General features: G+C 40.3%; 1 protein-coding gene across 5 annotated transcripts in view; it reads right to left on the bottom strand.

The window, feature by feature from the left end:
• LOC145967056 (uncharacterized) overlaps positions 1–23947 on the bottom strand; it is a 178097-nt gene that overhangs the window by 116371 nt on the left and 37779 nt on the right. The window lies entirely within an intron of this gene.

The raw sequence follows: 23947 nt of genomic DNA, 5'->3' as shown, positions 1-23947 counted from the left end.
TACATTTTTTTTTCGAACGTTATTACGGATCTTGTCGCCGGATCAAGTTGTCACAATGATCGCCATGACGCTAACTATCTCTTCGATTTATTCTTAGATAGAGCTCACTTTCTCTCTACGCTTATATCTGCATCCAGCTCGAACGAATGAGTTTCGTAGAGTCATGCTAATGAAGGATGATTATGCCAAAACACGCGCTATCGGCATCTTCGATCTGACAACGTGAAATCGGTGATCGACTGCTGGTCATGACGAGTCATTGACGTTTACATCAAACTGTTACAGTTACACGGCGCATAACCGAATGTTGCAATATAACTTATGCGTCGTTCGTTACGATCGATATATCTCGTGGTCCTTTTGCGAAAAATCTACTCTCGACGCGATCGACGGGTGATATAAAAAACGCGGGACGTGGAGTATTTGAAAGTATTCGGTATTTCGTTTCAACGTCTCGTTAGTCGAGATTAATTACGAGCCACTCTAACGACCGCCATTTTCAACGCCTCCTTTGCTCTCTCTCTCTCTCTTTCTCGTGTTTCTCTTATTCTCCCGCTACTGACTTAGCAAGAGCACGAAAGCAAAGAGTACGGTACGTGCATCGAGCTACCGTCGCTGGCCTCGATTTGTCAACCCATTAGACAAATCCCAAGTAGGCACGAGAAGTGTCGGGGGCTTACGCCAGATTGGTAAGCCGTCGTCTCTATCCCGCAAGGGAGACAACTTTCATTATATCGTCATAAATGCCTTCGCTACTTACTAGGTGAGCGCTTTTCGAAAACGTCCAGATATCCATAAATCATCAGTCACGGTAAAGAAATGAGCGGCGTCGTATTAGAGATAACTAAGAGTCCGCGTTTTTGACACGTGTCGAGCGTAAAATATAAGACGGGAGAGATAAAGATTATTTTGCGTCAAATAAAGGGACAGCAATATAGAGATTTAGATTTTTAATTCTGACGGATGGGAACATATCTGTCTTGTCAAGTAATATTAGGATTCAATCATGTAACGTTTTTTTCTGAAACGGATTGATACCCGATACGTAGATACGCATTATTTCTTTACATGGAATGGCATTTATGACAACAAGTGCATGTATCGGTAATAACACGTCGATTCCGATTTACAATGCGAACGTACATATTACTTAGTGAATTTGACGGCGCGTATATCAGCCTGCTTTTTTTCAAAGTAATCGGTCGATGAGACATACACATACACACACACACACATAAACGCACATGGTCCACCTTCGACGATATCTTAATTGCACCGACGAAATTAATTCGCCGTTGCTCCACCGAGATATTGCCGTCAGATTAATCCCCGATGTCTTTTCCCCCGGAGCCCCGCCTGTCCGTCGTAGCGGTTTCGTAATTATTTTTTCAAGCTCGGGAATCGGTTAGGTACACTTAATCTGCTTATTACGACGAAGCGTCAAGGCGTGCTGCGCGTTCGTTAATCCAGTTCTCTCGAGCGCGCAGTCGAGTCGCCTTGATTACTTCGGTTAATGAAGGTTTAACATGAAAAATACGCGGATGCGGCGTGAGATCGCGTTCGTTTCGCATTCGTTCTGCGCTCGGGACTTGAAAAAAAATCTGCATTTACAAGCTCGGATTACGGTCGAGCCGACTCTATCGTCCAATTAGCTATCAATTAACGTACAAAGGTACAAACTGCCTCTCGAATTTGAAGGGTGTCGCGATATGACGAGAGGAAAGTTCGCGCGCGCGCTCAGCGTGCAAAACGAGAGAAGTGCAATAAAATCGAGAGAGAATAAACGCGCGAAAAAAAAAAAAAAACGTAGAGCGCGGGACCGAAAGAGAAGAGGGAAGGAGAAAAGGAGACGAAGAAACGAGCGGGACGAAAGAGCCGAGGACAGGTGGTTTGCATACGCGTGCTCGCCACGACGTGCGTGCGTACACGCGTGCTGAATTTTAATTTTCACTCAGCCGCGGCACGATATTAAGAGCCCCGTGGCGTGTCACGCTCTTCCGTTCCCTCGACCTGCGTGTCGCGTATATTTCTACGTATATCGTGAAAATTCAATTCGCAACAAGCAGAGATGCGAAACGAACGACGCGCACGCAAGTGCGCCTTAGCGCGTGATCGCTCGCCTCGATCAATCGGCGAACAGCGAGCGTGGTCGGTTACGCATCGACTACCAGGCGCTATCAATGAACGCGCCCACGCGTGTTCCCGAGAGATCGACACGCTGTCCCTCTTTCCCTCTCGAGGCGGCTCGGAGTCAAGCCGCTCGCAAGGTCGTTTAATTCTTATACGCCTTCAGAAAATAGATTTCCCGAACGCAAATAAGAAAACATCCGCTCGTTCGCTCTCTCTCTCTCTCTCCCCTTCTCTCTGTCTATGCAATGAAAGTGAAGGGCGCGTGGCGATTGAGATTCATAACGCAAGGAGCACGTATTTGTATTTGATCCGTAGAGGAGAAGGTAAGAGAATATGCAAAGAAGTAGAAATTTTCAACATGAAAGTGCGATTTCTAGTCTTTTTTTTTGAGAGGTACAACAATTTTCTGTACGTGGTGTGGGCCACATAATTTGTATTCATATTATTACAATAGCCTTGAAATTTCTTCGACTACAATGAATCCTTTCCTCTAGTTTAATTCTATAGATTACATCTATAGTCTCTCGACGCCAGTCAAAATAAGAAATACGTAACGGATATCTCTACCTTCCTCTCCACATAATCGTTGCCATGATATACTCAGCATTCGAAAATGTGTGTCTTCGAGAGTCGATGCGACGTCGCGCGAGAGCGCTTAGTCGCGCTCAGGCATCAGCTGTCGGATTATCAATGGATACGCCTACGCGCGTTCCTCTCTCCTTTCTTTCATCTCCTCGGGACGAGGAAATCTCTCTAGGCATCGGTATTCACACGCGTGGCGCGCCCGATTGGTTCGCAATTACGCGCGAATCACTTCGTAAGCATGGACTCGTAAACTCGGTTGAAGAAAGAGCCAATGCGTCGGGAAAGCTTCTTTCGTCTGCCCACGCGTGGAAATTAGAGGTCGATACTCCTCTCTCTCGATGAAAGAAAATAAAAATATCTTAAAAATATTCTAGTACACACAAATGACTCGTTATCGCTTCAAGCATTGTAAAATTTCACAACTATCTCTCTCTTATATAGATTTTTTACTTCTAGCGATTAAATTCATTCCTTTGTTAAAAAATAGATGCGATTAAATTATAATACTTTCGAATAAAACAATTTTCCAAATATAAGGTTTGTCTTAATCACAATAATATGTATCCAAATTATTATTGTAACTTAGAGCATTTTGTAAAACAATTAGACCTTTGTGTAATAAAATTTAATTTATTTTTTATAATTATTCCTCTTCTTGATACTATTTTTAAAATTGTTATCAGAGAAATATTAGCAAACAAAACAATTTTCTAAAGTTGTATTTTTTGTTAATATTTGCGATATTTGTGATACAAAAATATGTGTACAAATAATTTTCAATGGCCATAATTATCAACTGCAAGTATGAATATTAAAGTGTCAGACAGACGATCGCATAAAAAATGATCGTAAACATTCCGCCGGAAATATGCTAAATGATATTGTTGACAACATTCCTGCAGCGCGGCCAATGTTTCGACGCATAATTAATTCTGCAATTCCCGCCTATGTAAACCATGTGGTGACGAGCTTTCGAAGGAACGCTTCTTTCCGTACACGTGTTTGACATTTCGCTACATCGATGCCGTGTTCTTAAGACAATCTGCAGTAGCCAGAGCCGATTTAACACTTTAACCAAAATAAAAAAATGACGATAAAAACAAATAAAATTAATACTGTCAACAATTACTCTCTTACAAAAAATTATCTTAAGTTAATTTCAGATCACTTTTATATACTTCTTTTTAGGTAAATGCAGATAAAAAAGATAATTTTGTGAGGAAATGTTTGCCTCTGCTTTGCCTTAATCTTCCGAGTTTGCAAATCTCGCGATTGCAATCGACGAAAGTCGTCTAATAGCGCCTCGAATGGAAAAATATCGATTACGACAGCCTGCCCGTGGCTGTCAGGCCACGGCAAACGGGTATTTGTCATTAATGCTCGAGATCACCGGCGTGAATTAATATAAATGGCCACCACCTCTCGAGCCGGAGCGATCTCGATGCGATTTTGTCGGGGTAATTGAATACACGTTGATCCGTCGTTGCCGGACCGAGCCGAGAAAAGAAAAGGAGACGACGAGAGGCCGAACAGCGGGGAAAGGATAAGGAGAGCGCGAAAGATCGATCCCTGGCCCGGTTTTCTCCGCGGCCGGGCCCGAGAGGACCGGTATATAACGCATCGCGTCCCTCGTGTAGCCCCGGCCGAATTATTACCGCGGCATGCAGATGAAGGCACGATCGAGATATCGCGTGTACGCGCGGTCGTATGTATGTACGCGCTTCGAGATAAGATCGGCGCTCCGCGTGCCGGTTCGAGCTTCGAGGAGGAGGCCGAGGAGGTATCATCGCTATCGTCGAAACAAGAGCGATATATCCTGTTTTCGCGTTTTTCAGGGACGCTTTTATCGCCTAGGCCTTTAAATTTATGATTGTACGACGGAAAATTGTTTAATTTATTTCGTCAAGTTTTTTTTACATCGGCGAGATTGAGATGTATGACAGATGAATTTATTCATTATGTGTTAATTGACACATGATAAGTCACCATCGTGATTTATTGTGAAAGAGAAAACGAATAATGTGACAACTCTCTGTCGTATAATATGTATATGTGTCGAGAAATTTGTAATAATGAAATCCTAGTAACACATACGGTATCAGATCGGGCCAAAGGTGTGAAAAATTGCAGCGTGTCTAACAAGCCCATTGATAAAGTTAATTAAACTCAAGGAGCGAAATTCGACTTTCAATCTGAACATCATTTTTCAATTACTGGACATCGTCCGTCACTCAGAGTGTGTGACGGTCGCTAAATTATTTCGCCAATCCAATTATTTGACGACGCGGCGCGTCCCAATTAATGCAAATTGATTAATTAAAATTGAACGGACCGTGACAAGTGTTTACCGCTCCGGTTATACCGTGCACACCCTTCTCGCACCGATTTTCGTAAACATCGCGCCTCGTCAATCTCGCCAAACTGAAAAACTGAACGCCTTTCTCTCCGTTATATATACATATATTCCGCCATTATCATTCATATCTCGTTACACACGCACATTTCTTATTACATATATATACATGTTACAACTAGGTGCGTAGGGCTCGGTGCAATTGCATCGTTTGCTGCATCGCAGACCGGCCCTGCGAGCGGTCGTGCGGTGAATCAGCCGCGTTCGCCTTGCCGCGGAGTTACGTAATCGGCGAACACGGTGTGCACACACAATATCTTCGTCGGATATCACTTTGTAGTCCGACCGCGGGGCCGAGGTGCCCTATCTGATCTCTGCTCCGATGCCTTTGAGAGCGCGAAAAGGAGGAAGCCTCTCCTCGGGTTCCTTTTACCTTCTTGCTCCTGCATGTAACAACAAGCGGACGTTCCTCGTTCTCTATCGTCTCCCTTTCTTTCGCATCGCGTAGTGATCCGCAGATCGATCGACCGAGGAACATGATCCTCGGGATGATTGAGCGCTACAGATAGCGAATTTCGTGGAAGGTATCGGTATCTTGTTCTTGAGCGAGAGAGCTACTTCCGAATCGATGAATCAATTCACCCTCATAACAATCGCATCAATAGGAAATCATTTTTTATCGTTGCGTATGAGATACATCAGTATCGACAAGATGCATCAGTAAAAGAGAGAATATTTGTAAATATTCTTAGGTATTTCGATTTATTAGATTAAGATACAAATTTGGATATTATATATATAATTAAAATTAATAAAAAAGATTGAAATATTGATAATATTTATCAGTAGGTATTATCTCGTAGTAAATTAATTTAATTAAAGATTATTATAATTAAAAATTATTGTAGTATATATGTTTTTCATGCAAATGTTTAAAGCATATTTTAACAAATATTTTTATATAATATTTTTAAAAAAGATTTTTTATATTTTTAAGAAAGATTTATTTTAAATTCTAATACAATATATATTCATATAGCTTCAATGTTTATTTATATTAATAATTAATCATTCATTGATATATCTATTTTATTATCAACGTGATTTTCTCGTTCAAGTATTACTTTCCATATGATCGTAAGTACTCATATCGCGAATTTAAAATCGCAAAAGCAGAAAGCATAAGCGTGTCGGAGCAAACGGTAGGAAGATTCTCGCGATTATGATATCCCGGGCGAAAATATTATCCGCGGATTCGCGGCTCCGGTCGACGCGTAACACGGAGTACGCTCGATTTCCCCATAAATCAAAGTCGTCGCGCGCTTAAACGGTACAACGTTATCCTCGCGGAGAACGCGAGGATAGAAAGAGAAACACGGGAGAGGAACACGGGAGACGTGGCGGCGAGCGAGAGAGGGAAAGGAAACGAGACGAGCGGCGAAGAATCACTCGACTGCGTTTATCGCACGAGCATTAACCAGCTCACTCGAGGCTATGCAAACATCGCAAACACTCGTCGGGCCTGACGAGATGACTGACAAACACTGGCTCTCGAACGACGAGGCGACGTTTGACTTTGGCGTGCGCACTGTGGGCGATGCATACGGACGGCGAACCGAAGAATAGATACAGACTAATGGCCACTCCGGAAAATATAAACAATAGTTTTTTTTTTAACAACAGCAATAACGGATTGGCGGGTTTCGCTTTGCTAAAATATAATTGCAACTCGTATAACTTTAAACTCTGATTATGAAAATATTGAATTCGGGATAAATCCTTCTTGTTTTATTATTTGTTAAATCAATAGTGATAACGCTTATAAGAATGTCTTCAATTAAGAACGTAATCGGATAAAATTTTTATTATTTACGAAAATGTGGTATTTAAAAAATTCGCGATTTAACAAGTGTATATTATTGCTTTCATTTTCAACGTGTATTATAATAATAATGATTGAATACGATTATGAGATTTCGAGAATACGATTATGAAAACTGTTATGGACTATTAGGATAAGAATCCAGAGATCAAAAGTTAGGCAATCTTTCTCTGTGGCGATTTCAGCACAGTTGAGTACGTCGCTACTCTCGCGACTACGTAGGAGTTGCATGACGTCACCTAACCAGCTGTTGCATTAGCGAGGAAAATAAAAAGCGATGCTAGTCAAGCATCGCAATATCTTGCGCGGGATGATATTATTAATCACAATAAACGCCTAGTGTACTCTTCGAGCGCCACTAGACTGTCACTTAGGAATACTTAATTGATAGGTTTTGTCACACGTATTTCGCGCGACGCATTTGCGTAACAAAGCGCGACTGTTTATACAAAATGACATATCCTGCTAGAAAGCTTCAGCGCGGAAAGAGAGAGTATTTAATCATTTCAGTCTATAATTAAGCTATATAATTAAATACAAACTGTATAAAGAATACATAAAAAATGTACAAAATTAATAAGATGCACAAATTAATGAATTATTAAGAACAATTTAGAATAAATAATTATATACAAACTGTATAAAGAATACACAAAAAATGTACAAAATTAATGATACACAAATTAGTGAATTATTAAGAACAATTTAGAATAAGATAAATGTAAATAATTCTTCTTCTCGAAGTCGGTCAAAAGAATGTTAGCAATTTGAAAAGAGAAAAAGCAGTCATGACAAATCAAGTCATGACATCAATCAATGAGAAGTCGAAAAGAAAGATAATCAACGACCGCGCTGATAGATCAGCATGAAATCATTTTCTCATTCCGATTGCGGTTGACAGAGCGATAACTTGCCACGCGGTTAGAATGGAGCAAGGATGCACGCGAACGAGAGCGCGACAGAGAGCGGTCGGTGTCGTAAATGAGACGCAGTTGCACGCGAAAGGATCGTCTCTAGGTCACTGCCCAACGAAAGTTACGTCAGGTTTGGATATGGTAATACCGCATTCCAGCACTGACACCTTCGCGCCAAAGCCAGCCAGTCAGCCAGTCAGCCAGCCTCGCGCTGGAACCCTCGCTTTCGTCGTTTCTCGCTCCTTCACCCACCCTCTCCTCTTTCCATCGCCTGTTGCGAGTCGCTTAGAGTGCGCGCGTCTGCGATTATCTCGAAAACCCACCATTACATCAGAGCTACGAGCGCGCACGACCGGTATCTCATTAATAACGTCCCCTTAATAACGGTATTTCATATAGATAATCTCTCGCCGCCGTTCGCGTTTCCGGTGCACTCGTAAATTATTTACACATAAATTAGCGTCTCTACGGCAAAGAAAGTACTCGAGCTAATGCCACTTGGCGGCACGTGGCGCGAATAAAATCGCGCGAATGATTGCTACAGCAACGACAAGTATCGGATATAAAAAGAAGGGATTAAGAGAGAGATCTTGAAAAAATACGTATCCTAGTTTTAATAAGTTGTATGCGGTCACTCTGTAATTAAGCGCGCGTGTATCAAATTTCTAATCGCGTGTATGCGTAAAAAACATGGCGGATTTAAAAAGAATCTCTTTTATAGAGACGAAACCGTAGATTCTTGAGAACGACAGCATTGCCGTCTCTTTTCAACGCGCTCCAATGGCGAGTCCGATAACAATCTTTTACATTATTTTACACAGCCGCGCGCGTGCTCCATTAACGAGCTAAGTTCGAAACGAACCAGCATCGCTAGGAAATCGTATATCACGCGCCTCGCGGGCTCTCTTTGGAAATAAACGTCGATCCTGAGAGAGGTAGATAGAGATCGCGTGAATAACGATTCGGTCGAAGTAGGTGGATAAGTAGATAAGTAAGTGAGCGCCCCGAACTTTCCTAAGTCACACTAGCCGTGGCCGTTAAATTTCACGGTTGCCCCATCTTTTATAGACCTCTATAAATTATTTTCACTCCCTCGCGATAGTCTCGTTCTTTGCCGTATTATATCTCGCAATCCGAAATGATCGAATGTCTATCATGCGTGCGATTCTCGGAGGGATTCACATCGCCTCTCTTTTCCAGAATACACCGGATGCTGGACAAACGTAAACCGTAATCAGAGGTTCAATGATGATAAATCGCTCGGGTATACATTTTCGAAAGTGCGGCTCACGGGCGGCCTTCGTGTGACTGGTAAAGAGCAATCGATAAGGTCGGTAACTAATTGCAAGCAAGGGTTACATCAGCTTTATATCTCAAATTAAACTAATAACCGGCGAAAGCGGCCTTCGCCAAAAATGGTGCGAAAATGAAAGCGCGCCGACAAAAGAACCTCGTCGCATGATTTCGGGCTCGCGTCGCGCTTGTAGGATCATACGATGGACGATCGAATGGGAAAAAAAGAATGCTAAGAGAAACAAACACGTGGCACGCAATGGAATCGCGCGAACGAATCGATCTAAGCGTAATGCGCGAGACTCTGACAGATCGTTGACCGAAATTTGCGATTCTGGCAATGTAAGCGCACTCGTCCGCCAAATGTTTCGCGCTCGTGATTGTTCCAACTCTCGTACGAGCATTTTCTACAACTAGTTAGACCGCTAAATGAGCCTTATCGAGTACTGTCTGTAAATATTTTACGCGCAAGGTTGCATGTGCCTAAGTCACGAAACACGCTGCCAAGGTATTTTTTCATCAAGGAATGTTTTATTAAAATATCTCGATTATTTAATTGGAGCAATTGTAGGAAGGAAAATTGTGATGGAGAGAAATATCTTGATATTGTTTCTTGTGAGCTAAAATATATTTATACATGTTATGTTTCCTATATATTTTTTATTACAGATATTTGTCTGTTTTTTTTAGCTGCAAAAATTAATCTAGCAATATATAAAAGTTGCGAGAGTAAAATGTACAAACAATATATAATTTCGATCTCTTTAAACGTTAATCGTTATAGTACGTTATAGATGGTAAGGGCACTCTTAATGGGCGTGATTGAGAATCTCGACAGAACTTAAAAGCGATCTCCACCTCCTCTATACTTGAATAGATAGATCGATCTGCGCGCTGTTAATTATTTTCCGGTAAGAACCGTACGCATAAATCAATTCTTATCTTCGTCACGACACGACGTAAGCGTTCGCGAGTCAGAGATGCGGAATTTTAAACAATAACAAGCAAAAAAGAAATTTCTTTAAACGATAATTGAGTTGCCGGTAATAGCTATTACATGATAAATTCCGGACTCGTTGTTCAGGGCGAGATCCTCAAGATAAGATGCCGTTTATAACTAACGTAAATAACGTAATTCTTTACGAGGGATGAACAACGATCGGAGAGGAAGACGCGTTTACACGAGTATCCTATCCGGGAGTGGCATTTCGCGGATTGGAACACGTAATAACTCGCAGTATCCTGCTGGTGCCATTAACACGTTTATGTCTGCGTTATCAGATCCACGCCGGATACGAGTACGCGGGGGATCGAGCTAGTATCGAGCGGAAAGCGAACGCGAAAAGAGGCATCGTGGGCGAAAGCGACGAGCGTCTGATAAATGAATGCTCCACAGGGGATGCTAGTTGTACATAGGTATTGTACGTGATTCTATCTCATTATTGTAATCGGGATCGTCTGAAAATTTTGCAAATTGAAAACAATTTATATTAATTGAAATTTATACTCGGTAATATTTTTTGTTGCTGGTATAATCATTATATTATCATTAATTATTTTTAATTTCAATCTAATACAATTTATAAAATAGAAATTCAATAAGGCCGACTGTTGACTATATCGACTTGTAATAATGTCTCGACCGCAATGATTAAATGCTACATAAAATCCGGCCAATAACATGACGCGATAAGAAACACGAGTTCGGAGTCCGGGAGGAGTACGCTGGTATAGAAGAAACGCGGGTTCGGGTACACTATATCGTCGATTAAACGGCACTTTTGTCGGCGCGATAAAACTCGTTACGGTACACCTACCTTGGTAGCGAATTAAGCGGAATAATGAACGGCGGAGGAGCCGTTCGTACACGGTCGAGTTTTGATTAATCGAGACCAGGCCACCATCGATTGGGCGCCAATTTGTCTTGTCGAGGCTCGAAAAATTCGTACGTTATTAATGGCGTTAGCCGCCAAACGGAAGAACTGGAAAAGGCAGAGAGGAATCATCGCTCGATCGCATTCGCGAGTGCATTCGCGCGCGCGAGTACATATTTTTGTCCCTTCATCTTTTTACAAGTACATCTCACATCAAGAAGGAGACAGAGGGAGAAGGCGCAAACGAGATACCCGACGAGAGATCCCGATAACGGAATATTCGACGTTCTCGCGCGATTTCCACGTGGGGGTTCCCGGCCGACAAGGACGTCTAGTAAAATAGTAAAATATCACCGTCGAGTCTTTTTATCGTTGTTTTACGACCCTTAAAAGTTCTCAGCTCCGAAGCGAAATCGATAGCGCGGGCCGATCTCACGCAGATATTTAAATCGTGACAAACGTCACCACCCACGTGCGCGAGATATCCGACCGACTCTATGTTATTATGCCCGACAATTTAGAAATGCGAATAAACTTCCCGTATTTACAATCGCGCCGATAAAATATAAATTGCGATGCTTTTTCCGCAAAAGCGGCTATATTAAAGAAAAAATACCGCAGACCGTGAAGGTGTGTCGATTCCTTTTTCTCTCTTTCGTTTCTGCTTCGTCGTCCAGATTATGCGTCTTATCACCAGTTAGAGACGATAAGTATAATTGATTAAATGATGCGCGACAATAAAGACAATTTAATATGATATTTGCGGCTAATTAATAATAAGTCGCATGATAAGAATGGGCGGGAAAAAAGCGCGATTAGTCAAGTATCTTCTTTGACTCCTTTGGCTCGCCGGCGATAATTGGCCTCACCGATGCAACTGGTAATTAATGCATGTATTGAATGATTACTAATTACTGCTAATTAAGCGAATGCTCTCTGCTCCTCGTTCGTTATCGCCTTTAGGGTTGTACCGGCGCCACGGCTTCTCAACAGCCCACGCTTCCTGCCTACGCATGATTACATTAGCCATCCTTAAGGACTCGGGCGATGATCTCACATACGCATAGTACATGAAGCACTTGAAATTGTCATAAAAATAACATTATTGTTAAATAATGCCTGTAAAGTAAAAGTTAACTTTCTAAATGGCGCAAAGAGAGAGCTTTATCATTTATTAATTAAATTCTTTATAAGACCCGCCGCAAAATGCATCGTGAGCTTCTCGAATTAACCCGTTAGCCTGATAAAACGTATCTCGAATTACAATCGCGATCCAGATCGAAATCGCCGATAACAAATGTCCGTCTTTATCCGAGAATCGCTGGCGCGGCCCTCGGGACAGTTAAAAAATGAAGCGATGGAATCTTGTCTCGAATCTCTATAACGACGACCGGTCGTACAAATTTTTTCGGCTCCGCGATGCCGAATGTAACGCGTGTAAAAGAAAGAACAAGGATCGAGTCCTTGGAACTGAAAATCACTGCGAAATGAAATCGAGCAAAATTTTCAAACCCTCAAATTGCACATCGCAATAAATCATTTTAATAAATTGCCAATGCTTTAAATTGTTATTAGGGCGCACATTTAATATTAAATGCGAGCATTAGTGTCAAAATTTTTTGACATTGAAAGTAATTCAATCATTATTAAGGCCCTTAAAGCTCGGCTAATTGACAAAATTTATTGTTCCTGGTATATATACTATAATAAAAAAATCTTATTTCTAGAAAAGAAGCGTAAATATCTGATACTAGCTCATTTATATTTAGCCGAGAGAGTCAGCACGCGTCAGAAACGGAACCTGTGTTAGCTCGAAATGAATTTTGTCAAGAGAAGAGGAACCGAGCTCGTTGCTCCGCTGGTTGCCGCAGCTGCTATTACAGGCTCGCGAAAGGGGGCTGTTATCTTGGCGGCAACAGCGGCAAGTTGTGGTGGCGGCGGCGGCGGTATAAGGACAGGGCTTAAATCTCGGCGGTATCTCCTCCTCGTGGCGGTAACAAGTTTCAATTCCTACCAATTCCATGGCCATACATCACTCCCCGGTAGATACAATGGTGACTTCGGCGGATTCTCGGGCCACGGCCTCAACTCCGTCTAACGCGAACGATAAATATCTTATTGTACGCGAGAAAGAAGTATACAGCTCCGTGGAAATCGCGAGTCGCGTTGATGGCGATATCGGCAAAGTTCTAAGTCAACGAGCGACGATTACGCTCTCCGTTAAAATCATTTGACCCTATCGTTCATGCAATCGAAAGGATCGCCAAGTTAACCATAATGCATCGTGTTTAATTCGTTTCGAGTCTTTATCTTTTAAGAGAAAGATTAACATTCTTTGCACTCTCTCTCTCTCTCTTTCTATTTCTTATAACTCTAACGACGAACTAATGGTTTATTTATTTTTAAATTACTATTTATAATTTTCAAAATTTTTTAAATAATTTTTAAGTGAATTATTTTTGATAATTTTTAACTGAATGAGATCTAGATTATCATGATTGTGACGGCAATGTTTCTCAAGCGCCACACCGACCTTGTTTCACTATACAATCGTCAGAGAATGAAAGGTGTAGTCAATGATATTCTCGAGCGGCAGTAATTAGCCGGTATAATTAGTTTCCATCCGATAGTTTCTCTATCATCACACGTATTATACCTTGATATAATGGAGAATTGCAGGGCCAAAGATCAGGATCGAACATCAACGTTTCGATTCGACGCGAAATCGACACACTTGACGTGCAATCTATTCTATTGATAAATAATCTAGACTCCTATCAAGCGATATTATACGTTTAATATACGCTTATTAGCCTTTATGGCAAAAAAAGTAACATACATATATATTTAAGAATAAGATATTTGTTAAGGATATTTTTATATAAAATACGAGTTTCAATTTAATATTGTATATAATTACATAAATTTAAAAAATGGTTATTCGCAAATATGTTGCCAAAGCAAATACAAAATTGCTGTAAAATTTAATAAATAATTTGTTATTTAGTGAAAAATGTAGATCCTGCCAAATTTGGTATACTTTTGTACGTATTTTACATAGAAAAGTAAGATATTTAAATTAAAAGTAAGATATTGCCTCTTAAAAAAAATTGTAAATATATGCTTCCTATCGCACACGTACATATAATAATATTGAGAAACCATGAAATGCTCCATCTGCAGCAGTAATAATAAAGACGCATAGAATGCGTACAATGATGTCATGTTAAATTTAGTAACAATGTAAGCCAAATATTACCCCTTCGCATGACCGCGATTGTTTAAAAGATAATCCCGAAAATCGCCATAGGCGGCCGAGTTTGTTTGAAGACTTTCTTCAGCTCGACTACTCCTACGCAGATGACCACGTAATTCGGTCGATTACGAGGTCTCCGCAAATATTATTGAAATTCTGTCCGCACTCGGTTCTTTGGCGGTTACGCTGGAAATTACATAACAGATAATCGGATACATACAAAGTTATATGGGATGAAATAAACTTGAGAATTTACGAATAATTGCATCCAAAAGTGACCGTCTTATTTTTGTGTATTTTTTCCTTTTGCATTCATTTAACGTATCCTTATCATTGATGTTCTTTTTTTAATTTTTAAAACTGCATTATTTTCTTCTATTAAATCTTACATTATATTTGACCTTAATTATATAATTTTATAACATGTAATTTAATATATAGCAATATATAATTATATATATATATATATATATATATATATATATATATATATATATATATGTATAATTTACATGTGCGTTAGACATATATATTATTATAAATTCAATTTTTTATTGAATTTATATTACCATCCTTTCATGTTACATTTTATTAAAATTTTTTTTATACTAACCAATCACGATTGCCAAACTTAGTTAGACAAGTTCCTACGCAACACACTTATCGAAATGATCAAATATTTCAATTGTTTCGCTTTTCATGTGCCTACTGTCGTTTTGCTTACGCCTGCGCGAAAAAGTATGAGATCGACTGATAAAACGTTCCAGCATCCGAGAATTATGAATCTGTTATCTCGTGGTTTGTGTAACCGTGGGAGCATAAAGCCGAACCTCCCATGTTCGAGATTAATACGACTCTTTCGAAACCCGTACGTTAATATGCCGAGTGAATTGTATAATTCGGTACCGGTACCGATAACAATCTATATCGCTCCTCCGGAGCTTGAATTGTATCAAGCTGGTATTTTAATAGCAGCCGTTTACGCGCGCATACAACAACATCGCGTCCCTCGCACTATTGCATAATAAAACATATGATAATATTGTAATAGTATTTTGCGGAATTGTTATAACTGTATACATGAGACACATAAAAATATAATAAATATTAACATGATCTATATGATAGAGGTTATGTCACTCATACTTTCAAAAAATATTTTATGTTATTTTATTTTTCTCTCACATATTTAGAAATTAATTATATGTATTAATTAAGACGAGTTTATATAGACACTAATACAAGCGTTTCTTATGTTTGATTGTCCGCCGGCTTTAGCAGACTTTCAATTCCATAACTGGCTTAAAATGCACTTTAACGATAATTTCTCGCAATCGTCACGCGAACGTCAAATTAATCTCATGCAATGTCGGCTAATTATCGCGAAGAAAGTGAATGAGGAAATCTTTGCTACGTCGCTTTATTAACATTATTTCACAGAAGAAAGTAGCATTAAGGTTTATTAATCGTCGTCACGCGCACTTTAAACTTTCAGGTAGAATATCTAAATTACATATTTCACTTATGAGATTCATTTCCAATCATGCATTGTTGAAGAATTAAACTATTGACATAACGATCATTTCATATTGAATCGTTAAAGGAAAAAAGATTTTGCGAATAATTGTTAGTGAATTTAAATCAAGGCTTAGTCAATTTTAAAATAAAAATGTTACCCTTCCTATTAAGAAATGGCAGAAAATGTGCTAGCAAACAATTATTTATTAATCAAATTATGGCAACAAGTTTTGAATAGAAAATTAATTAAGTATCTACTACACAAAAAATAATAAACATCATGATGCGCGAGAATAAAATATAGATGTTATATATAAAAATGTTAATTTCTTGTCATTAATTTACTGGACCAGAATCAAATAGCATAGGAACAAATCGCATGTGATATTGTGCGGAAAATCGAATATCTGCGGATCTTATGCAGTTTCTCTGTAAACGAAGGAGCAAGAAAGGCTGAAGCAGAATCGATTTCTCGGAACGGATTGCGCTCGAGAGACTAATGCGAGAGGACGACAAGAGGAAGCGACAAGTTTACAGAGTAAATACAATTCAACGGACATAAAACGCTTTATGAATCTGAGCTTTTTCCCTCTCTCACATTCTCTACGTAAAATATCGAGCGCACATCCTACTTCCTACTTCCGTACACACATGCATGTGCTCTAAATGGAACATATACGCCGCCTAAAAATAAGAAAAGGAAATAGCGGAGAGCGCGAACGCGTTCGCTTTACTGGACGATTGACTCTCGTTGAGTAATTTTACCTACGTTGATCGATCGGTCCGCAAGGATTATTACCTGTTTAATCAGACTGCGAAATTGTGAACGAATTAATACTCGTACGCAGTTGACGAGCGTGATATTCCATTCATACGAATAACGTGCGGACTCGGTTCGCACGACCGAGCGCACATTAAGTCGATGGGTGTTTTTTTCTCGCTCCCTACCGGGTATACAAATCAAGCTCCGTGAACCACTTTCGCGAGCGTGTTCACGTGCACACGCCCGGGCGAAACACTGTTGCAAAGCGTGCGGCTAAAGTCGCATAAATTATACCCCAACGGAGTTTACCGGGATTTATCGGTTCCTCTCTCGCGCTTAAGTGGTAACATTCCGACGTGGCCAGACGAGGTCTGGGACATTTTCACTGAATCGCTTATTGCAAAGGAGATATCGTGAACCAAACAATTAAACTAAAATTAATATGAGTTTGATGAATCTCGATTATCGATACGATAAATATTATTACGCCATAAAAGTAAAGATAATGTAAAGTTGTAAATTGGATTGGATAAATTTACAGCATCAATGAAAATTCATTCGCCGTTAAAATTAAACTCGCGATTGGCCGCTTCTCTCTCTCGGGCCAGACATAATGCGTGCATCACTGCCATCCAACGTACCCATACACTTGCCAAAGTACCGGTCACAAGGTGCAACTTAACGTCGGCCATAATCTTAATGATCTGAATTTCCTCCTTTTGTAATTACAGCATGGATTAACCGTGCCGGTTGCCGGAGCTGTCTCGCGATGCACGTTTCAGCCAAGCGGGCCATGGGAAACGATTCTCGTCCGCTAATGTACCGCTCGCCATCAGTACAGTCTTCGACCTCTCCCCTGTGTGTGTATGTATCTCTATTCTAGCGCCATCATCACGTGCACGGCTCTCTCGGCTGTTACGGCATGACGCCCACGCGATCCCGCTCGAGCAGCACGCATGCGTGTGCCGCTTAGAGCGAGGAAAATAGGCTTTCACAGCCTTGCCTTGCAATTGTTTAACCCACTCGCCGCGCGCGGGCATATTTATTTTCCTCCGCGTCCGGCTATCACCTGATTATAAGTCGAGCCACATTTGCGATTCGAGCTAATTTCGGGTTATTGGATGACCAGTTCTAAATCATAGTTACATAATACAGAAAAAGGAATTTGTTAAACAAGATTATGAAGCTCAATGTGATTTCATTTAAAAATTAGATAATACAAAATTATAATTTTTTTATTCAAAAACGAGAATTTTTCTAGCAGTTAATAAGAATTAACAGTATATCTGTCAAACTGGTCATATGCATCGTCTACGGTAGGCGATAAAAAGCAAATATCATCGATAAATAAAATCGAGAAGCAATAAGATGGATAATATATTCAATCACGCGCAGACTGTCAATTGTCTCTTGACAGCCGTGTCGGTGTCTCGGGACATTATCAGTCGTTACAAATCGTTACAATCGTCCATAGAGGGCATTTGCGGTGCCGCTGCGACGACAAGCCCCGCGCTCGCCACAAACTACGGCCCTCTTTCTTGGGCGAGGCCCGCGCGCCGGCCGGTGCAAAAAGAAAAGCAACATTCCGCGCAGGATTCCGCGTGAGGTGTACCGATCTCACGCGTGAAATCGCATCCACCGGTACGCATTATCTGCCGGCAGCGATCAACGGCCGATCGCGCGCGGTCTATTGATTTACGATCGCCGCGAATCGTAAAGCGGGCCCGGTTTTCCCTCCAAAGACGCCAAAACTCGTCTAGAAGAGCGTAATATAGTTTTAGCCTGTATATGATTCGATCGATAATTTATGTTTGATTTTATATATATGTGACAAAATTTCGTTCTTGTGTAACTGTGATAAAAATTTGTTTTATTCAAACAATAAGTTTAATAAGAACATTGTAGGTAGTCAAAAGCGAAGAAATTTCTCGACACATTCAGTCTCTAAGATGCAAGTTTCGAAGTTGCGTCATTGCATCTCGAATTTAACACGCGATAAAATTAGGTACACATTTATAGCGAGCGAGAATCACAAGTTCTTTTCTTAGATCATCATTTCACGAATAAATTTTATGACAATTTTTCAAGCGCGAATAAAATATGCGTAATCTTTTTTTTCTGTCGCACTATTTTCGCATATCCTATTTTGAAGGGGACAAAGTCAACAATTGTCATTCGTCGCTGCACAAGACTGTTGGAATCTTCTCAAAGTATTTTTTTTCTGAGAAAATATGTCGTAATATTACAATTTATGCATTTTAGAATTGATAGAGGCTCCGAAAAGCAGTTTTAAAAAGTGTGCATATTTTATAAATTAGTACAATCGATTTAAAGAAGCAATGCGTCTCGTCCCGCACACACGGCGATAAATTCTGAGATACACGAGCGATTTCTCGTCGTACGTATCGCGCCCATCCTATCTCACGAGTTTACGTTGTCGTCTCGACTAGACAAAAAGCGAGGAAACGAGATGCAAGTCGGATCGCGCATTCTGGTTAGAAATAGGCGAGATCCGACAGACGGTGCGAGCCGTTTATTTCAATAATTCCCTCGTTAAAATACTGATCGAAAGAGATCCGGCCGCGCGGCAACGGCGGGGCAACAGTTCACAGACAAACACCGTCTCGCCTTCTGTCGGCGCTCGAGATGACGCCGGAATTCTCTCGCTCTCCTCTCTACGGAGCGAGAGAGGCGCGCGCTCGCATAAGCGAAATAGCTGGGCGAGGCGGCCGATTGGTTTCTTGGCACTATTCCCCTCGGCCCGCGAATCGTTCCTCATCCACGTCGTGGTAAAACCCGCTCCCCGTGTCCGACGAAAGTCTCGGGAATGGGTGACACAATTGGACGAGCCTCCGCTTTTGTCTACCTCTCCTCCCGAACTGTCCTCCCGCCGCCGTCCTTTGCTCATCCAGTTAACGTATTTCGTTAAGAGCGAGCCACGATTCGATAATACGGCGAATCGAATCGATTATTACTCAAATTGTCAAAAATACATATTTTGATACAAAAATTCGCTCTCGAAGATTTGCGAAGCAGATCTTGCGGTGGAAATTATATAAAATATAAGCGAGGGATAAGTATTGCGAAAATTTCGTTTCTTCATAAATGCAATATCAATTTAAGAGAATCATACTCTTAAATTTTAAGTCATTCGACTTTTTAACATAAGTTACGTACAAGATTGGGGATCTTCGAAAAGTCATTTTTTTTACTATAGCAAGCTACTCAATTGATTAACTCTCCTCCTTCCCAAAAGGATTAAATATTTATATTTCTTTCGCACGCACGCGAATATATCATGTTTACCAATTACGCAATTCTGCGATATCGGTTGCAGCGCGAAAGATTGAATTATTATTAATGCCACCGCTACAGATTTCTCTACCGGCGAAGGAAAATTATCGATATCGCGGGCGCGTAGAGAGAGACAGGCAAGGAAAAAGCCCAACGATCGATATATTTCTCTCGTCGCGCGGACCGGTCCGTTCTCCAAGGTACGTTAAATCACTGTGCCATGCATGTATATCGGCGTGAATTACTCGGCATTCCGACGATCGACGGATGACGAAAGTCGTCAAAATTCGATCGGGAATTCGCGAATGTGGCGGGTAGACGAGAAGCGCTCGTTAGCCATTATTATGAACGTAGCTGAATCACCGTTTTCGTTGTCCTCGTTGTCCTCGTCGTATATATCGGGGGTTTCGCGACGCGCGGGGAGTGAAAAGTTTACGATCGGGAAGAATCGAACAATGAACAAGAGCGAGAGGCGAGTATTCGGTCGTGAGATACGGCGGTAATAACCCCCAGGGGGGTTCATTAAGCGCATTGTTGCGTCCCGAGGGCGAGTCTCGGACTCTCACTCTCTACGATCCTCGTACATTCTTCGTCCTCTCGCACTGTTCTTACAGGAAAGCGCGCCTTTGACCGATCGTGTCCTCCCTTCCCCGCGTCGGCCGAAGAGAGGTCATGACGACACCTGAATAGAGGATCAAAAAAATGAACGCCACGTCGAGCCTTTCTTTTTCGCGCGTGTTCGCGTTGACAAGACACGCGAATTTTGAAGGGCCGATGATGACTCACCATCCCATCGAATAGACTTTCATCACATCAACAGTGACTAAATATAGATGTTTTCAAAATTATACGAGTAATATATTCGCCTTAATTTAATTTTGCATTTTTACGTAGATAGATTTTTTTTCGATTACTGAGATTGTAAACAACTTCAAAAATAAGTATGTTATTCAGTTGAATGCGAAAGTTAAAGTTAACAAATTGCGACAAGTATTTGTTGATCGCGAAATGTAACATAAAATTTGATGCGAGACATCGTTCATATTTGTAGATGTTGACAGAACAGCCAACTGCAATCACGGCTTTCGGTGTCGTAGTTATAATGCTAGCGATGAGTTTGCGAAGTAAATAATTTTGCGGGAAGCGCAACGACAGAACGATGTTCGCAAACGCCCAAAGTAAACAACTGAAATAAATGACCTCCCGTTATAATAATAACGACGACGGTACACCATTACTTGTTTGTCCCCGGAGAGCCGGTAAAATGGAGCAAACGATATATATTCGTTCGCGAAATCGGCATAAACCGGAGGAACGCATTTATATCCTTGCTGCTCTGAATTAATCAAGATCTACGGGAGCAGAAAAACGCTACTTTTACTTTACGCTTGCACAGGAGTATAATAAAAAATAATTTCGAACTTTGTCGCATTTTTAAAACCTCAATATATTGAATATGTACATAAATCTGTCTAAAAAAATTAGGAAAAAATAAAATTTTCAGCGAATGGGGATAATTTTTGAGGAACGAGTCTAAACATCGTTGATAATTGAAGAGTGATAATCGAGGCTACTAGTCACCGCTGCCGCGGCACTTTAATGATTATGTCATTCGAACGTAACAGGAGGTTGCACCCGGAGGTAGAAGTTGCAGAGTGCGAGATAAGTGCACGTTACCCGACCGGGTAATTAATATTCGAACGGGCAGTTAATGACGTCCGTGCGGCGGCGGCGGCGGCGACTGATTGCGCCCGGCATATTCGCTCTCTCGAAAATTCGCTGACTCCTCGCGATTCATTTCAAGCCAGGGTCGTAACGCACCTCGCCCCCCGTTTCTCTCAGCCGCGAATTAAACGGCGCTCGCCTCTTTTGCTCCTTCGATTCGCCGACTCGTGCACAAGTTCGCACCAAAGCGCCCACCTCTTCTTCCTCTCCATTTCGTCATCGCACCTTTATACCTTCCTCTGAAGTCATTGCGACTCTTATTATATGTTTAATGTACCGATTATACGACTCTTATTATATATTTAATGTACCAAAAAGCCAATTGTGTTCGAAAATCAACAACGCGATCGACTCCGCGAAAAGCGAACGGAAGAAATGAAAGGCATATTTATATTATATCATTATCGAAGTCAAGGATATTGTATTCGAAAATCATGATAAAATATATCGATCGCGCATTTAATACACATTTATTATACATAAATGAAATGACAAAAAATATCAAATATTTTATTTATAAAATGTCATTTTACATCTTACGCATCAAGAATATTTTTGTAATATAATAGTTAATGAGCGACTAAAAATATGAGCAAGCAACTTTTAGGTCAGACAAATTTAACGAATGTGAAAGTATTAATATTGAAAAGTTGCAAAAATTATAAATGGCGTAAAGATAAGCATAAAAATATCTAAATTGTTAAAAATACTTTCCAAGGATATTCCTGAAAGCCCGACAAGTGTAAGGAATGTCCCAGACATAACGTGTCTCGGATGTCTGATAGTGCAGATCCCGTTTGGGAATTGGTTGCGTAACAGGTGCGTGACAGAAACGTGAATAGAAAAGAAGAGACGAGCGCTTTGTGCCAATGTTACATGTAGACATAGTAAAAGGTAAGATATTTTTCAAGAGACAAGAATGTTTGATAAAAGCTGAAATACCTTATCCTTTTGTAATGGTATAACTTTGAATGTTATAGATGTAGAAACGAATAAATTTCAATAAGAAGAGAGAGACTGTAATAAATAAAATTTCAATAATAATTTGTGAGATGATTATTATAAAACATTTCTTATTATTTAATAAAGTATAACCGATTATTTTTTTTTTCGTTAAAATTAATCATACTTAGCTTTAAAAAGTTAATAATGAGAATGCTATAAAAGCTAATAAATTTATTTGTTCCGTCTGTTGATGAGAAATGGAAAAGACTGATGCGAGGCTTCCGGCACGGAAGGGAATTTGGGACGGTGATCTTTCTCGAGATACGCGGAACGAAAAAAAGCCATTCCTTCTCTCTCTCTCTCTCTTTTCCTTTCTTTCTCGTTGTACAGTTTTATTTTTTTTTTACGACAAATTTAATAGCGGCCCTTCTAACGGAGGCTGACGTACCTTATCGGTCCCGCCTGTACACCCACGCGTCATTCTGACAAATGCCCTGAATAAAAAGGCATTCGTAGTCGTCAACAAACTCGTTGTACGGACACGGAAATAGAAAATTTCATCTTGTCTCATAGCCACCGGTAGTAGGCTGTTAGACTCGTGTCGGGATTTTGAAAGAAATGGAACCAGTATATTAGTGAATGAAGCATCGTTAGATGAGCTTTTTATGAATAAAATTACTATTTTTAACATGTATTTACTCTTCAGATACCATTCTTGAAAAAACCGTTAACTTTGCGTAAGAAATGCTTAGTTATTAATATTACGGGATTATTTTCTAATTGATAAATTAGAAAAACTAGAGACTAATATTGTGTTCTTATTTTTAGAAAAGTATGACTATATTATTTTATAAAATTATCGAGAGATAGCATTAAAATTCAATGAATGTTTGCCGAAGCATCTCTATCCTACTCTAAATATAAAATTTTACATTGATTTTCAGAATAATAACAATTCGCGACGAAGTATCATACGTTTATTCCTAGAGCCTGTTGTAAGATCTTTCGAAAGCACTCGCGACAGAATTATCACCGTCCGTTAAGAAACGAGAAGCGTTGCATCGATATGATAAATGGTTAGTGTGCGTACACGTATATGCCAATAAACGGCGAAACCGCAAATACATTTGAATATAATACGTATAAGTGGTCGCCATCTTTCGGTTATTTGCGTTTATCCAATGAGGAACACTTTGTTCCGCTCGATTAATCTCGACGAATCGCGTGCGTCTTGGATCTCTTGCGTTTTATACACGCTCTATATTTCAAGAGTTATGTGTCCAAAAAAATGTATGTTCACAAAGTCCTCTAATCCTGCTCGTCCCGAATCCAAGCGTCGATTCCGTTCAATCGCGCTCGAGTCGGTAACCGCGATCGTGATTCGCGACACGATGAAATTAACATTCCCGGACTAA

The sequence above is a fragment of the Camponotus vicinus genome, unplaced genomic scaffold, assembly GCF_025532165.1.
Source record: "Camponotus vicinus isolate PSW18456_S1 unplaced genomic scaffold, iyCamVici1.0 SCAF_2, whole genome shotgun sequence".
Taxonomy (NCBI): Eukaryota; Metazoa; Arthropoda; class Insecta; order Hymenoptera; family Formicidae; genus Camponotus; species Camponotus vicinus.
This window is presented reverse-complemented; position numbering and strand designations above follow the sequence as displayed.